We start from the raw sequence: 14,247 nt of genomic DNA, 5'->3' as shown, positions 1-14,247 counted from the left end.
ACCGAAGATGCTACTACTTCGGTTTCTTTGAGAACCGAGGCATAAAGCCTCTGCACCTCTGAACACAACTGAACACGCCAGTTGACAACTTTATGAAAAGGTTTTACTGGTTCGGTTTCTCTCAGAACCGAGGCATAAAGCCTACCTTTGCACCGTACCACTTTTTGAAGCTTCAATTTGTTTTGTCCAAGAGTTACAACCTCGGTTGCTTTAGAAGTGGTGTCATTGGCAGTTTCGGCTTTGGGTTCTCTTCTCACCGAGGCATATAGTGCTCTACTGCTTCGGTTGTTTTTGAAAACCGAGGTAGTATCATTTATTAAGTTGAAAAGTTTCAGCTGTCGTTTCATTTTTCTTGCGTTGCTCGTTCGTTCTACTTCTTTCTCTGCGCATGAAATAAGCTTTGTTGCTTCTGCTTCTTCGTTGCTTCCTCGCGCTGTTGCTTCGTCTGTAGCCATTGCTGCCCGCGCCCTCACTGTGCATCACGGTAAATTTTTGAAATGTCTTTAATATTAATTTGAGTTGGTCTGTTGGTTGAAACTATTCCAGTGTCCCTGCTCTCTGCATTTTTCTCTATAAGTTTTTATGGAAACATCTACTTATTCAAAGGAACAAACTTGGTATCAGAACTTTAGGTTTAGATAAGCCTCACTATCGATTTGGAGTTGGTAGAATGAGTGTTTTTTTTATCAGAACTTTTCGGTAAATAAGGAATTATAAAGAAAAAGAAAAAACAAGCCGCCCTACAAGAAAGTTTCAATACACTTTCAGAACCAATATACTTTCAGAACCCACCAAAAACAACTCGGATATACTTTTTTATTACTTTAATACTATTAATAATAAATAAACAAATAAATAAATAAAGGCTAATTAAAGCTTTGAATATAAATTAATGGCTAATTAAAAGGAAAAGCTAGCCATATATCAAATAAGACGAACAAATTTAATTCATTATATTTAATTAATACAAATTAATAATATTTAAGAGTAAAATATGAAAGTGATATGATACTTTCAAAACTAGCATAACCTATTTAATTGATATATAACTTTAATTCCTTTTTTTTATCTAAACCATTTTATTATATTACCGATTTGATATTGTCATTTTCATATAAAATTGAATATATACTTAATTTATGTAATAATAATAATAGTTTATGAAATTATAATCGTCTTCTAGAACTAAGTATGAGTGGAACTATGTGCTAGAATTTGAAAGGTAGTGGAAGGTCAGGGTTCTGAATAGTTTGGTTATTCTTAAGTGAAATCCTGAAAATATTATTAGTTTGTGGCATAGGATATAAGGTCGGCCACGCCATAGAGATATAATATACATTCGAGATATAAAATACAATTTTTATGTAACTAAGGTGATATATATACACAACAACTTTAATACTTTTCTTCTCAATTATATCAATCATGCAAGTTCTATGAGACAATATGAAATAGATATTTATTAAAGTGTTTAATTAGTCTCCAATTACTTTCAAATGAAGACATAATGATCACACATAATTTTCCAGAAAAGATACACGTGATAGAGAAAGAAGAGAAACTAACATAAATCTGTGGGAGTTGAAAGCCAACTTGAGAATGCACGCGATGTGGGAGTTGTTTGCTTAAATATATTGTTTGGTAGAATATATTACATGTTGCACATGTAATTATTAATTTGTTTGAATATATTGTTGTTGTTGACAATTAGCCTTAGTTTCCCGTTTGAGATTCAATACAAAAATTATTTACTATCTCCAGATTTTTTGAACAAACGTACTTTTTACAAATGAACAGAGGAGATGGTAATAATAATTTACAAGTATTGAATCTTGAATTGTCCAGCTGGAAAGTTTAAGAAGAGTAATAACTTTTTCATAGTTTATTATAACATATCAATTTTAATATACATGTCTTAAATTTCATGAAAATTTGTCGTTGTGTTTTGTATTGATTGTCAGGTGCATATTTGATTGTGATTTATAATCACTTTCATTTCATGTAACCTGATGACCAATGCGAAATGCTGGCAAAATTTCGTGAAATTTAAGATATGTTGTTTAAAATTGATATGTTTAATAAACTAAAAAAAGTGAATCTTCTTGAATGGGATATGGTCACACACCTTGAATACAAACACGATCAAAGTGATCATTCAATATTATTGAAATTATGTAAATAATTTTAGTAAACATGCGTACGGATCGAGGGTGGATTAATTTACCATACATGAGCACTGAGTACGAGAGAGGGGTAGAAGAATTTATAGAGTTTGCGCAACGTAATGCGAGTACAAGTGGTGATGATGAAGTCAAGTTCAGATGTCCCTATGTGCACTGTTTGAATGAGAGGAAGTTGAATGCAACTGATATTAGGGAACATCTTATCTGTGATGCTTTCATACGAAGTTATACAACATGGATATGACACAACGAATTAACATACTTTTCAACTGTCTCTCTAACTGAAAATGTATATGATTCCACAATGGATATGGAAGATGGAGCAGAAGAAGACAACTTAGAGGACATGATCTGGGATGTTGGCGCATAAGATTTTGCCCAAGTGCATGTGTATGAAACGAGGTCCACTGATGCGGAGACTCCTTTGTATGCCGGTTCAACTAAGTTCACACGGTTGTCAGCGGTGTTAAGGCTCATGAATTTAAAGGCGACCAATGGATGGACTGATAAGAGTTTTACAAAATTGTTGTCGTTGTTGAATGAAATGCTGCCAGATGGAAATACTTTACCCACTCGTAATTATGATGCAAAAGAAATTCTTTGTCTGATGGGTATGGAGTATAAACGGATACATGCATGTCCGAACGATTGCATATTATATAGGAATGAGAATGAAGTTTTGATAAAGTGTCCAATATGTGGGTTATCACGATACAAGTCAAAAAAACAACGGTGAAGATAGTGGTCACATAGAAAAGAATGGTTCTATTGAAAGTAGTTTGGTACCTTCCACTTGTGCCCAGACTTAAGCATTTGTTCGCGAATCCCAAAGACGCTAAAAACCTAAGATGGCATGCAGATGAGAGAACAACTGATGGGCTGCTTCGTCATCCTGCTAATTCAAAGCAATGGAAAAATATTGATCAAGAATTCCCCCAATTTGGTGAAGAATGTAGAAATCTTAGGTTTGGCTTAGCTACTGATGGAATGAACCCATTTGGTAATTTAAGTACCAAGCACAGTTGTTGGCCCGTTATACTAATAATTTACAACTTATGTCCTGGATTGTGCATGAAAAGAAAGTACATAATGTTGATATCTGGTCCAAAGCATACTGGAAATGACATCGATGTTTAACTCAGGCCACTAGTTGAAGACTTGAAGTTGTTGTGGGTGGATGGGGTTGAAATATTTGATGCCTTTGCTTCAGAAGCTTTCATGATGCATGCCATGTTATTTTGCACCATTATTGAATTCCCAACTTACGGTAATTTGTCGGGGTATAGTGTGAAGGGTCATAAAGCATGTCCTATATGTGAAGAAAACATTTCAGCTCATCAATTAAAACACGGAAGGAAAATAGTGTATATGCGTCATTGGTGATTTTTACAATCTAATCATCCATATTGAAGGTTAAAGAAAGCATTCAATGGAGAACAAGAGAAAGACAATGCACTCTTTCCACTTACTGGAGTTGAAGTTCTTGAAAAAGTTAATAGAGTACATCATGTATTTGGGAAAACGTCGAAGAAGTCTTCTATAACGACCCCTTGGAAGAAGAAATCAATATTCATTGATCTTTCATATTGGTCAAAGTTAGATGTTAGACATTGCATAGATGTCATGCATGTAGAGAAAAATGTTTGTGATAGCTTGATTGGTACACTACTAAACATCCAGGGTAAAACAAAAGATGGAGTGAATGCGTGTTTGGATTTGGTTGACATGAAGATCCGAGAAGAGTTGGCACAAGGAGAGATTGGTAAACGTACTTATTTGCCCCCAGCATGATACACAATGTCCACACAAGAGAAGATAAGTTTTTGTCTTTGTTTAAAGAGTATCAAGAGCTTAGTGTCAATGCAGGACTTAAAGCTTGTTAGACTGGAGTCTCACGGTTGCCACGTCTTAATGCAACAATTGTTACTGGTGGCAATTCGTGGAATTTTGCCCAAAAAAGTTAGGCAAACCATAACTCGATTGTGCTTATTTTTCTCGTCAATTTGTAGTAAAGTCATCGATCCTACAAAGTTAGATGAACTTCAAAGCGAAATTATCATCATCTTGTGTCAACTAGAAATGTTTTTCCCTCCATCCTTTTTTGACATCATGGTGCATTTACTTGTTCATTTGGTCAGAGAAATAAAGTTGTGTGGACCAGTATACTTAAGATGGATGTACCCTATTGAGCTTTATATGAATATTTTGAAAGGGTACGTCAAAAATCAATATCGTCCAAAAGGTTCAATGATTGAAAGATATATTGCTGAAAAAAGTATTAAGTTTTGCTCTAATTATATGAATAAAGCAAATTCGATAGGAGTCCCTGGGACATCATGGTTGAATAGATATTCTACAAGTAAAAGCATCCGAGGTGTGAATGTGGTGGCGAAAAGTCGTGAAGAATTGATGCAAGCACATATGTACATATTAAACAACACAGATGAAGTGATCCCATTTTTGGAAGCACATAAAGCCATTGTAAAGGACAAGTATCCAAGACAATCAGAGAAATGGCAGTTGATGGAGCATAACAGAACATTCTTGTTCTGGTTCAAATTTGAAGTTTTGAAAGAATCACGATAATCTGAGACTTTGTTGTGGCTAGCAAATGGTTTGAAGTTTGATGTTGTATGTTGTACAGGCTACGAAATTAATAATTTCACATTCTATACAAAGACTTTGGATGATAAAAGCACAGTACAAAATAGTGTCGTCAGTCTAGAAGCTGAGTCGCTACAATTTTCCACATCCAAAGATCAAAATCCTGTAATTGGATCCATGAGATAATATGGTAGAATTGAAGAGATATGGGAGGTTGATTACACTAAGTTTTCCGTTGCACTCTTCAAATGTAAGTGGGTCGACAATAAGAGTGGTGTCATAATAGATGAATCTGGTATGACGCTTGTTTATTTTCGAAAGGTTGGTTATGGAGACGAACCGTTTATCATGGCATATCAAGCAAGTCAGGTTTTTTATGTCAAAGATCCTGCGTATGACCATTGGTATGTTGCTCTTCAAGGAAAAAGACAAATTGAAGATAAAGAAGAGAATTTAAGTAATCTTCATATTGCTGACAACCATCCATTTAAAACCACAATAAATTTGGATAACGACCCTCTAATTGATGATATACAAGCAATTCGAGAAGATCACAATGAGAGAATATACATATGACCAATGCATATGATTATGTATGAATTTCATGTTTGTGTAAATATTTATGGCTTTTGTTAAACAATATATGTTATTTTATAAGTGTTTTATTAATCTTTCATCTTATTTATTGTGACAAATATACGGCTAAGTCACCTCATTCGTCAGCGGATGAAGTCCCCACCACTTTCTAGACGTACGAGAGGAGCGACGAGGTTACGACAACTTATACTTAGAAGAAATGCAGGTGTGAGGACACCTATCATTATTGATGTGGTCACTAGAGTTGCATCTGGCCCAAATGCAGATGTATTTAGGTCTTACCTTGGAGTACTAGCACGTGATCGTATCTCTATACTTATTACATCCTTTGACCATGTATCTGACCACGATCGAAATCTCATTTGGCAAGATCTATTGGTAAGTTAAACAATATTGCTCCAAATTTTAGATTCATTATATTGATAAATTTGTATTGATATAAGGTTATTACTTTCTTTGTTGTAGATGACATTTGATATGCCAAATGTAGAGAGCTTAAGGAATAGGTGTTTATCTGCAATTGTAGAAAGATTTCGAGGATTTAAGAAAAAATTGACGTCCAGATATATATTTGGACCAAATAGTAATGAAACTCCATGTTCCCAATTATTCAGCAATTGACGAAGAAACATGGTGTCAGTTTGTAGAGCTTCATTCATCCGAGACGTGGCAGGTAAGTGTAGGTAAAAACATTCAATTCATCATTCATAATTCTTTTTTATGACAATTGTTTCATTTTGCACAGGAAAAAAGGTCAAAAGCACAAGGAATAAGTGCTCAAAATAAAAATGCACACCTACTGTCTTGTGGTGGATATATGAAGCTCGAGCAAACAATAATGAAGCAGAAGTCAGATAATAGACTTCCACTTTCTGAGGGTGGTGACCCTCCTGCTCCTCCTTCACCACCATCTCGGCACGAGAAGTGGAAGTTATCCCGTATAAGACCATCGGGCTCCTACACTTCTGACTCTACGAGAGAGATAGCTGAAAGAATTGTGAGATGTCATTTCTCATATTTTTACAACATTTTTGTTATATATATTACATAGATCTTTCAAATGATTTTGAAGGTTTTTTATCTCACAAGACTCCTTGGTTGAGCAGAGCTCCCAAGGTCAATTCACACAAGAAGGTCGTCAGGATATACTTGTCACAACTATTGGACGACCTGAGTACCCAGGACGGGTGCGTGGTGCTGGGACTGGCATGGGCATACGATAGTTCTTTGGGTCTTCCTCGTGTCCATATTCATACGGAAAGATGAAGGAGGACATAAGAAAAGAGATGACGTAGGAGATCACAAAGAAGGTTCGGGTAGAGTTGTATGAAGAAGTTGCTGAAATGGTTGTGCGCCAGTTCCAGCAGCGTTATGAGGATTATGGCAGTCGTCCTCTGCCATCTCCTGTAGCGGAACATGTGCCCCCTACAGGTAACCTTAATGATTTTTGTTTATTAATTTAGTTTTTGTTCAACCTAACATTTAATTTGACAGGTAGAAGCGGTAAATGAAGTTGCTCAGCTGCCGGTGCCCTAGGAGACGACATGGATGACACTCGTCCATGTCAGTTATATATTCTCTTTGATATCGGGACCATGCTAGTGGCTCGTGGTACAGAGACAGCCACTGCAGTGCATGGTGTACAACTTGCAGAAGATGAGGTCAAAGTCACGGTGGATGAAGTTGTCATACCAGATGTCGTTCTTCCTGTGCCTACATCTGAGTTCTTCACTGTGGAAGAGGCATTTAAGTCCTTTGTCGCGTGGCCTAGACATTTGGTTGGTGATGTATCTGATCCCCCGGTAAACACTCGTACTATATACTTCTCAATTTTAATATTTACTTCTAATTGACGTTATAACATAACCATTTTTTCATGTAACAGCAAATAGGTCAAGAGGGAAGTCCTACACCGAAGAAGACTCATTTATCTGAGGACGACCCTCTTGGTGCGTTAGACGAGCTTGCTAAAATCATTTCAGATGTGCCGATGAATGTACATTGGGATTCTACTACATTTGGAAGAGAAGCTCAGATCCCATTGCACTTGCATCATCAAGATGTCAGGGAGCTTGCGTCGGGGAGAGAAGAAATTAATATTATACTCATTCAGCTGTGGATGATATAAGTTTATGAGAACTTTTTTATATAATTCTATTTTATCAAGTTACTTGTATCAAATTATTTCTTCATTTTAGGTATATGTTTGATGTTAGTAACAAGAAGGCGTTCAACGATGTATATGGGTTCATTGACCCCTCTATGACTCATGAAAGAAATAAATTTGATGATATCCAAACATACATCACCACCTGCTTTGGAATGGGGAAGGAGATATATTTTCTCCCTTATATACATGGGTAAGTGAAGTTTGTTAACTTTAAAGTTTCATTTATTAATTTTGGTATATGACAATGAAGTTATTACCAATTTCAGGTGTCATTGGCAGCTACTTGTGATCTCCATACCGGAGAACACTGCTGTCTGGTTTTGTTCATTGCACAAGACTCCTCTCAACCCTCTTAGACATGTAGTAGATTGGTAAGAACATCAATGTTTCAACTTTCTTTATTTTATAAATGTATGCTAAAGCAATTTTTTTTAATAGTTCCATTGCAACACATATGATGTTATCTGGGAGATCTACTACTACACCTAAAAAGCTTGCATGGGTTGCCCTTAAGGTTTGGTATTTTAGTCCATATTTTGTTACATTTGGTTCCATTCAAATGATGTTACTTAACATTTTATAATTATGATGATATATTGTAGTGTAATAGACAAACGGGGTCATATGAATGTGGTTACTACGTCATGTTTTGGATGATGACCATTATTCATGCACATTACACCAGTGGATGGGAAACGATAATATTTAGGTTTGAATTTTTTTTTTCTCTATAGTTTAGATTTCATATACACTAATTGAAATCATTGTGTTTTATGCAGAGATTCAATAGGACTACTTCAATTCCAAAGAAGTCACTTCAACTTGTGAGGAAATCACTGGCTAAATATGTAATTCATTTATATAATAGTAAGTAGTAGATATTGGGATATAGTAAGTTCTAAATTTATGTTTCTAAGTTGTTTTATGCTTTTCTACATTATTATTAGTTTAACTTTGTACATTAGATTGATTTATGCTTCAAACTTGATTTATGATTACATTGGATTGATTTATGCTTCTAAGAAGTTGATTTATGATTCAATTGAATGTATTTTATGTTTTAATATAATTTTCATTCAAAATATATGTTTCTGGATTATTCTGGCTGTAAATATATATGCAGGTCTGTTTCTGTAGTTGGGAATGTAGCAGAAACAGACCTCATTTAAAAAAAAACAAGGGAATATGCCTCGGTTAAGGTCATAACCGAGGTAGAATAGCCCCCTATGGCCTCGATTAAGGTCACACCCGATGCAAAAAGGTTGGCGGACTGAAAAAAAAAACCAAAAGGGGCTCTACTACCTCGGTTAGGGTCACAACCGAGGCAATAGAAGGGGACTTTATGCCTCAGTTCAGAAGGAACCGAGGCAGTATGTCATGCGAAAATAAAAAATAAATAATATCAAAACATCTACCGCTTCGGTTAAGGAAGAACCGAGGCAGTATCTAACCTTTTTATGCCTCGGTCACACCCGAGGCAAAAAGTAGTAGACTTATTGCCTCGCCTAAATATGCCTCGGTTCGGGAACAACTGCCTATGAGCAAAAATAATCGTTGTCGTTTCCCCTGACTGCACTAGTGCTTCCTTAAGCAAGAACTCGAAATCCAGCTTCTACACTAGAACAAGATACTCTATCTTGTTTTTGGCTTCTTCATGTTACTAGACTATCTGCAAGAAACACACAATCTGCCAACAATCTAGCTTTATATAATTCTATTGTCCCATCTGCCTTATATTTCAATGTGAATATCCATCTACACCCTATTGCCTTCTTGTCTATTTACCTATCAACAATCTCCTAAGTTGAATTTCTTTCTAATGCATTCATCTCTTCTTTCATGACTTCATTCCAATATTCAAGTTTCATGGTCTCCTAGATTGAGGTAGGAATTTTTGTGGCATCAATGGCAGCAATAAAGCTTCTATGTTTGTCAGAGAGATTGTTAGTGCAAACATACTGAGAAATAGGATACAAGTGGGTAACCTATTGATGAGATATGTGGTAGTTAACACAACTTCTCCCCAATAATGTTTTGGAACAAACATTCGAAAAAGAAGAGTTGTAGTTACTTCAAGAAGATGACGATTCTTTCTTTCTACAACCCCATTTTGTTGAGCGTCATTTACACATGTTAGTTCATGAACAATACCTTTATGAGACAAAAAATTGAGAAATTCATTATTCACATATTCAGTACCATTATCAGACTTGATTCTTTTGATATTTTTTCCAAATTGATTTTGGACAAGACGGAAAAAATTAACAAAAATTTGAAAAACTTCTTATTTATTTTTCATAAGGTATGCTCACGTGACACGGGTACAATTGTCCATAAAGGTAACAAACCATTTGGCTCCGAAAATAGATTCTATGTCAGGACCCGAAACATCAGAGTGAATTAAATCAAATGGAGAAGTACTCATTTTATTACTAATACAATAAAATGCACGATGGTGTTTTGACAACTGACAAATATCACAATTAAAAGACTCAACAAACTCTTTGGTAAACAAATGGGGAAATAAGGACTTGATAAGATTAAATGAGGGATGCCCAAGCCTTTGATGATGTAACCATGTTTGGGAATTTGCCCACATCCCAGATGTAGCTTGTTGACTCATGTTTCTTGCGTTGCTTTGGTCTTCAGACTCTAAAAAATACAACCCACTTTGTTCCTTAGCAGTTAAAATCGTCTTCCCCATGGCAAGGTCCTGAAAAACACAATAAGTTGGGAAAAATGTTACTGAACAATTTAAATCCTGAGTTTTTGCACAAAGATAAGACTATTAGCTAATTGAGGAACATGTAAAACATCCTTCAATACAATAGTTAAGTCCAAAATTATATTCCCAGAGCCACATATAGGTATACCCTAACCATTCACAATTGTAATAAGTTGTGTTTTATTTATTTTACCATGAGTTGAAGAACACACTAAAAGGTGTCATATGATCAGTTGCTCCTGAATCAAGGATCCAAATACCTTGAGACACATGACCAACAATATTAAGACAAATCTTACCTTTTATGGACAGAGTATATGATCCAGAGGGCTTACTTATTGATTCAACCATTGCTTTCAAGCGCTCGAGTTCCTCCTTATAAGCTTTCATATCAATATCTGGTGGTGGTGAAGGACAAGATTGATTGGTGGCTTCCTATTCTGAGGTAGTATGATTTACCCATCTTTGAGTAGACCCTTTGTTGTTTCCTATGCACTTGAGAGCATTCTTTCTTCCATGGAGTTTGAAGCATGTTTCCTTGGTATGTCCAAATCTTTTATAGTATGAACAATAGTCCTCATGAGTACCTTTTTCAAACGGCTTTCCCCAACATTTGTTCCTTTATGGACTCCCTTTCCAGTTGTCATGGTAGAGCCTATGTTGGACATCCCCCCATTAAGCATGATTGCTCTTCGAGTTTCTTCTCCTCATACAATAAAAAAAACTTATGATAGGGATGGTATTGTACCCGGATTGGGTCGTACTCATGATTCAGGCAATGGACAAATTGAAAGATTCTTCCCTTTTCAATGAATTCAGCAAGTGCAACAACATTTGTTTTACACATCTTTATTGTTTGGTTCTGATCGAATTCCATCCAAAATCTATTCAGGATTTCGTGATATTCTGATACAGAAAGGAAGCCTTGTTTTGTATTAAATATTGTGCTTTCAATGTCATAGCATGCAACAAAATCCTTTTTAGTGAAAAAGTACTTTGTAAATCATCCCATATTTCTTTTTCAGAAGAATGAAACAAATAATTTATACTTATCTCAGGAATCATGGATTGCCACATCCAAGTCATAATAAGTGAATCTTCATTGTCTCGAATTAGAAAATGAGTGTCGTCTGGTCCTGGTCCTCCTCCATCTATGTGATCAAGTCTTGAGCGACCCTTAAGAATCCTTCAAATATACTGGCTCCATTGTAAGAAACTCTGACCATCCAACCGACAGGCACCCCCCATATTTGGTAGGTCATTAAGACCAAAAGGAATAATTTTTACTTCAGACATCTCGTAGAACGTAATCAGGTGTCTCCGGTGACGTATTTCGAGAGGACGACGACGTGAGGGTCACACCGAGAAAAGGAGAAGAACTTAAAACTTAGATATACTCAAATATGGGCCAAACGAGACGTCACCGACCCTTGAAATGGACTTAGGAGGCTCCAACGACCCTGTCTGTGACAATGACTGCGAGTGGGTCTCGCTAGAACTAGGCGCATGGGCTATACGCGTCGACAACAGTGGCAACAAGTGGCGACGCGTGGAGGCTTCTTTCCCGTAGCGACTTCCGATGTTGTGTTCGCTGAAGTTTTGCACACCTTTCTGCCTTATCAACAACCCGCTACGACGGAGTCGCGGTCTACGGACGGCGGTGACTACTGTTACATCCGAAACAAAGCCCCCAAGATCAGGAGCTCTAACACGAAGTTGAAAATAAGAATGATTTTGTTATTCTCAATCATGTAAATGACATTCTCCTTCCTCCATTTGTAACAATCTAATCTTTTAAAATAGGAAAATAGGAAAAAAATTAATCTAAAAAATTACACATCTATTTTCACTAATTAGAAATATTCTATAAATGTCTTCTTTAATAAGAAGATATTTCCTCTAATTACAATAAATATATATATATATATATATATATATATATATATATATATATAATATAATATAATATAATATAATATAATATAAGTAGATAGATAGATATTAAACAAATTAAACTTATGGTGTTATTTACACTAATTACAAAAACAAACATTATAAGATAAATGATAACTACTCTAAAATATAAAGATGATATAGAGAATCTAGTCATAAAGGATAATTTAAGATATGATAAAATATTATGTAGTCTAACACCCCGAGCAAGGCTTAGTTCCGTATCCAAAAGGGTGTGGGGCTACCTATAAAATAGTGAAATCTTTAGCAATAACATATTACCTAGTCTTACCCCTAAGACCCATATATAGGGCTGGGCATAGTTCAATAAACTGTACTGTAACTACAGTTAACCATACTATAATCTACTTAAAAACACTAAATTTGTTTTAACTAAAAACTAAATAAACTATTCTATAGTACAGTTAAAAGAAACTGAACTTTACAGAGTTTGAGTACAGTTAACTAAACCACAGATTTTTCTTTTAATAAAAAATTTCACCCCAAATTGAAAACCTTCGAAGCTAGCCATGGTAAGATGCATTCAGGGTGATATATATGCTTACACGGCATTTCCCTCACCGCGGTACCTAATTCAAAAGCTTCTTTGCACACCACACAGTGTGATTCCATGGCTAAGTGAGTGTTATCAATTTCGATGGTTGGTAAGGAATCTATGGCTGTTTTTGACGCAGGAGCGTGCTCATACCTTCCAATACCGTTGATCTCAATCTGAGACAGTTGCTCCAGAAGCCTATCGAATCCAAATCCGAGTAGAAACTCTGGCATGCTCGGAGGCAAGGGTCTCAAGCCAGAACCGGCACCATCGTCGTAGAAGAGCTCAAAGCCTCGACTTTCCTCCTCGCTGATAGCGGAGGTGGCAGCTGCGCTGCAGAGGAGGACGATAACGGGGTTGAAGGGGGAGCGGTCAGCACCGTTGTGGCGGGTGCGGTGCAGGAAGGGACGGACAACGTTGTCGGAGGCAGGGCTCTGGCCGATCATTTACATGGCGGCAGCAGGGAAGCGACGACGGCAAGGGTCGAGGTGGACTGAGCGCGGCGGGTGTTCGATTTCTTCGATGAATCCGCAGTCGCAGTCGGGACAACCACGAATGTTAGGATTCAAGTTTAATTTCTTAGTTGCTGCCAGGGTAGTATTATTGTTGATGTTTTCTGTACCAGTTTACTGAATTGTACTAGTGTATCTGAACTAAAAACTAGTTCAGTTCAATTTCTTTGAACTATTTTTTAGTTCAGTTCAGTTCACTTGAACTATTTTATAGTTAACTACAATTATTTATAGTACAGTGCACTGAACTGCATTTTGCCCACCCCTACCCATATATACTTTCCTTTCTTTTGGACATTTCCCTTGTTCAATCATTGAAGTCCTTGCCAATACGAAAACCACAAAATAATGATTTGAAACTTCTAATGGACCGGGATTGGAATTGCTTCTATTATAAACAATCAAGGTTCCCAACAAACATTGTTTGCCTAACCCATTATGTCGTCAATTTTCCCGCCGAATTTGATATGTAATAGTTAAGTCAACAATGATTAAAACAATAGGGAGAAATTTATTTAAGTTCTCTAACTAGTGATAATCATCTATTCTCATCAGATTTCACAAGAAGAAAGACCGACTGTGGAAAATGTAAGCGCAACACCAATGTTAAAAGGAAAAATAATTCAAATTTATTTAAAAGCACATACATATTGATTGACCTGCACACATCTCAGACACTGAAGGCTAAAAAGTATCATGCTTATCATCTTCCTTATGCACTCCTTATTTCTAGGATTCTTGAATACAAATGAGTGAATGTAGAAGGAGAGCTCACTCAAGCCATCCAAGCAATCGAAACTGAAACACTTTTCGACAAATGGGATTTGTTGCTCGTGGGCATGTGATCATTCACAAGGATGACGATTGATACGCTATCATTGAAGCTATCAAATTAATACTACTTTTCAAGGAACTTCAGTATTGTCAAGTAGTATTCAAGAAAGTAG

At 36.1% G+C, this 14,247-nt stretch overlaps 3 pseudogenes; 1 reads left to right on the top strand and 2 right to left on the bottom strand.

The window, feature by feature from the left end:
- Positions 1-3,041: 3,041 nt before the first annotated feature.
- LOC148193492 (uncharacterized) lies at positions 3,042-5,363 on the top strand (annotated as a pseudogene).
- A 4,945-nt stretch (positions 5,364-10,308) lies between these two features.
- LOC148193491 (uncharacterized) lies at positions 10,309-11,575 on the bottom strand (annotated as a pseudogene).
- Positions 11,576-11,659: 84 nt separating this feature from the next.
- Positions 11,660-13,737, bottom strand: LOC148193490 (putative E3 ubiquitin-protein ligase RHC2A; annotated as a pseudogene).
- Between the last annotated feature and the right edge of the window lie 510 nt (positions 13,738-14,247).

Source organism: Vigna umbellata, chromosome 9 (assembly GCF_029865625.1).
Source record: "Vigna umbellata cultivar VRB3 chromosome 9, Vumbellata_1.0, whole genome shotgun sequence".
Lineage (NCBI taxonomy): Eukaryota > Viridiplantae > Streptophyta > Magnoliopsida > Fabales > Fabaceae > Vigna > Vigna umbellata.
Note: the sequence above shows the minus strand (reverse complement) of the source record. Positions and strands in the feature narration are given on the sequence as shown.